We start from the raw sequence: 4,845 nt of genomic DNA, 5'->3' as shown, positions 1-4,845 counted from the left end.
GATCTGACAGACTACAGTGGGACGTGCTGTCCTCTAAGGTGTCTCCTGTCTCTGCTCACCCTTCCTACACAGCAGTAACCCTCTCTTTATTCAGCCACTGGGCATGTTCAGATTCTATTTCAATAGTGTTGAGCTAAAGTCTTTTCTCCACATAAATCCTGATTTGATGAACCAAACTCAAGAGCTACACAGATGGCCTGCTGGGGATGAAAGTAAAAGGCAGGAACAGCAGTCACTTTATTCTCACGGTTGGGACGAAACAGCAGACAAATAATAACTCGAGGGAGGAAGGGTTTATTTTGCTTCACAGCTTGAAAGGGAAGCCCATCATGGCGACGGGGGCCTGAGGCAGCTGGTTATGCCACATCCACGAAGAGGAACAAGATGAGTGTGGCGTTCAACTTGTTTTCTTTCTATTCGGTTTAGAACCTCAGCCTGGCACGGTGCTGGAGTCGGTCTTCTCTCCTCAATCCAATCTTTCTGGAAACACCCTCACACATGCACAGACGGCTGTACTTTCTGGGTGGTTCTACATCTTGTCAAGGTGACAAAGGAAGATTGACCATCACAAGAAAGGCTAAGATAGTGTCAGAGTCAGCTCACAGGCTCTGAGGCAAAGAGTATTTGGCATCTGGAAATGTCTCCTGAGTTGTTCAGGCATCAGCTTGTGGTGGGTGTCAGCTCATCCAGAGAGCCGTAGACGTAAGTACCCAGTGTGGACCCAACTGGCTGAGCAGAGGGCCTGGTGCACGCAGGCTCCATGAGCTTGTGCAGATGTCATTTGGTGACATTTTCTGCTGCGTGTGTCCTCTGCTTTAGGAGGCTCATCAGGTTCTCCAGCGCAGGTGATGTGTCTGAAGATCCAGGCCACTCACATTTGTAATATGAGGTTCTTGCAGATCCTGGGTATGGCTAGATTTCATGCTGGGGCTCCCCAAATCCAGATGAAATGTGGTTGCATCCTGCAGTTCTGAGGTCTGGTGACAGCCTCTCCCTCCTCTCTGCATATAAGGCCTGAGATTCAGGGGTTCTCTGCCTCTTGCCCTCAGAAGGCAAAGTATCTGTTGGACATTGGGTTGTAGGAGTGAGGAGGTGGGCAGTGAGCTGGCCAGAATGAAGGCCAGTGCCGGAGGCCACAGGAGCCCCAGATGCACCCCTGCCTTAATTTCTGTCCCTTTCTTGACCATACCTGGTCCCCCCCCTCACTTCCCACCCCCTTCCTGACCATGTCTGGATATGATGCCAAGATGAAAGACTCTATTTTTCTTTTTCTCTTCATTGCCTCCAGCGTGGAAGATTATTTTAATTCCAAGGACCGAGGCTGGGGGATGATAGGAGGGTGGGAGTCAGGGTGACCATGCAGAATATGACCGATCTGTCTAGGACCTTTCACCTAAAAACCTTGCTCTGCTGATCTCCATCAGCATCCATCCAGACACTTCCGGTCCCTGTGACTCTGAACCACTCTTCTCTCTCCCTCATTCAGACTTTCACAATGAGCCACCATGTTCGTGCAAAGCCAACTGAGCCTGTACCTGCTTCCTTGTGACAGTGAAGAAGGCAGGGTTGAACCTGGAACGGTTTGTCTCTTTCTACCGCTAGCTGGTGGGTGGCGTTGTGGTAGGTGGAGAACATAGGAGTAAGGACATAGGAGAAACGGGGTAGGGTTGGTAGAGACGTATCAGCCCCGCACTGCACTGAGAATTACACGTGCACACAGGCATGCACACATGACTTCTGCTCTTTATCTGGTCACCCGTAGGCTCAGCATCCTGGGGTTCTCTGAACTATAGGCCTGAAAGGGACGGGAGAGACAATCACGTTTGTATGGGACATGTACAAAATTTGCCCAAATCCAACCCAACACCTATTTATATCGCTGTGCTTATGTGGGATCAGGTATCGTAACTAATCTAGAGATGCGGGAGAGGGGCTGACATTTTCTATGCCTACTTCACCATCCTACCCAAGAGGACTTGAGCAGAGTACATATGGAGTTCTTCTCTGAGAGGTCCCTAGACCAAACGTCATGTGTATGAGAGAAACGGGTAGGTGTACATTACATGATATTCTGTACGCACACAACCTCAGCGCCTGTTGTAGACTAAAGCATGCGGCTAGCTGTACCTTTAACATACATACAGTAAGCTGGGCCATTCGGTGTGGTAACAGGGATATTCATCATCATGATCGTGTGGCCATGCTCAGAAGCTCAGCACTCAGACACCTCTAGCAGGAGGCGAATGGGCAAGCGTGGGTGCCGATACTGAGGCCAGATGCCGGGAAGCTGATAACACACACCGCGTGAACAACAAGTTTGCCGTGCTCTGTGGGCCTCCTCTGACACTGACGGATTGCTCCCAAGGTCATGGAACTCATGATAAGTCTCTACTGCCTGTCACTCACCAGGCCTAGGGCTGGCGGCTGCCGGAGAAGCCAGGAAAAGTCTGAGCACTTGAAAACACACTTTGACATATGAACGGGTGATGTTTTCCTGAGTGGGGATCCTCCATAGATGTCAAGGTTTGCTGCCTTGACAGGTCAGCCAGGACTGGGAGAGAGAGGAAAACCAAAGGAGGTCCCTCCTGGGCCACCCTCTGTGTGACAAAGTTGAAAGGTGTGAGATGCCCTGGGCTTCACTGTGGGTCACAGAGAGTGAAAGCACAGCCAAGTGTTGGACTCAATCTCCAGCCTCTTCCGTCCCCGCAGGTCAGGCTGGGGTCAGACTCAAAGCCCTGCTGTCTTTCTTTCTGGTGCCCAGCCCCCTCCAGAGTCACCCCATTAGCATAAAATCCAGTGCCTCCTAGAGGCTCATAAATAATGAAAAAACGTTCCAATTACTAGGGGCGTTCCAAAGATTGAGAGCTCTTCCCATGGAGCAGGGACAAAGGCCAGTCAGATTTTTTATTGTAAACACCTTGTTAAGAAAACAACTGAAGGACACAATTACAGAAAAACAGAAAGTAACTGTAACAGCACCCCCAATCCCAGCAGAGCCCATGCTGGGTTCCTCCTGGAAGGCCAGAGCGTCAGAGGGCCAGCTGCTTTCACCAAGCCTCCTGTGTTGTGTGGAGGGACTCCAGGGTCCCTGCATCCATGGAAGGACCTGGGATTCCACTCGCAGGTCACAGCACCTTGTTGGGATGGAGAGAGGCCTTAGCAGGTAATGGCATTTTCGTAAGCCTGACTACCTGAGACGGATTGCTGACAAACCAGGATGGAAGGAAAGAACTGATTGCAGAAAACTGTTCTCCTTATACACACATGCTGTGACATGCACATTCGTGCACATATACAGATATACACATAGACACAGACACACAGACTCATGAACAGATACACACAGAGACACATATACACAAGACACACATACAGACAGACACAGACACATACACACACACAGAGAAAACACAGACACATACATAGACATACACACATATACACACATATACACACAAGCACATACAGACACACACATACATACACATACACACATATACACACAAGCACATACAGACACACAGACACAGACAGACATACACAGAGACACACACAAAGAAAACACAGACACACAGACATATACATACATACACACATATACACACAAGCACACACATATACATAAACACACGCATATACACACAAACACATACACATAGACACACACATGTACACATAGGCACACACACAGACACACATAGACATAAACACACAGAGACACACCCACAGACACATAGACAGACACACAAGACACACACAGATACATACAAGACACATACGCACATGTAGACACACACAGAGATATACACAATGGCCTGCATTCATAAACACACAAGCATACACACAGAGTGGTCTACACACATTCACACACACACAAATAGACACACACATACAATAGCCTGCATGCATGAACACACACACACACAGAAACACCCACAGACATATCCACAGATACACACAGTAGCCTGCATTTATGCACACGCACAGACACATACACACAGATACCCACGAAGGCACACACACACACACACACACACACACACACACACACAGACACACAGACAGTGGCTTGCATGCATGCACATACACACATACACAAACATAATAAAATGGAATAAATAAATTGTGAAAACAAAACCATGTCTGGCCCATCAACTTTGGGTTCTGCCCCATTGCTCACACACACAGTGAGACTCAACAATGCATGAGAGTTCCTTCTGAGGCAGGAGAATGAAAAGGAAAGGAGTTCTAGACACAGCAAGATTGACATTAGAAAACCACCAATGGTGGAGGAAGACTGAAAGCCCCTCTCCCTTGGGCTACCATACCATTTCGATAAGCTCTCCTATACTGAGATAGGCAGTTTTGCTACAGCCCAGTAAAGGATGAGGAGTCTTCACCTGGGGCTTGAGGCTTGTCCCAGCTCTCTAGCCCATGCCATCCTCAGGAGGACCTCCGTTTTTCCTAATAAGTTATTTCCACCACTATTCAGGTGTCCCTGGTCCAATTTTTTGTCATGAGACTCAAGAGCCTAGAAACCTTAGTTGGGTGCTCTCTGGACTCTAAAACACATAAAATACTTCTTCCCCTAAGATAATCTCATCCCGCTTTGGGACTATCTCCAGGTGGGTGTGTTTAAGAACCAGAGCTTCAAGAATAGCCACTAATGCCTCTGGAGGTTGGAAGGCCAAGGTCAAGGTGTGGGGGCAGATTCAGGTCTCCTGAGAGCTAACACAGGGTTTCTTACAATGCAGAGAGTCCCCTCTTGTATAGCCTCACCTACCACTCTCCTCCTCCTGTCTTTCTTTGCCTTCAACATACATATCTATGGGGACACTCTATTTC

This window comes from Rattus rattus, chromosome 1, assembly GCF_011064425.1.
Source record: "Rattus rattus isolate New Zealand chromosome 1, Rrattus_CSIRO_v1, whole genome shotgun sequence".
NCBI classification, from domain to species: domain Eukaryota; kingdom Metazoa; phylum Chordata; class Mammalia; order Rodentia; family Muridae; genus Rattus; species Rattus rattus.
The sequence above is the reverse complement of the archived record's forward strand: the minus strand, read 5'-3'. Positions refer to the sequence as shown.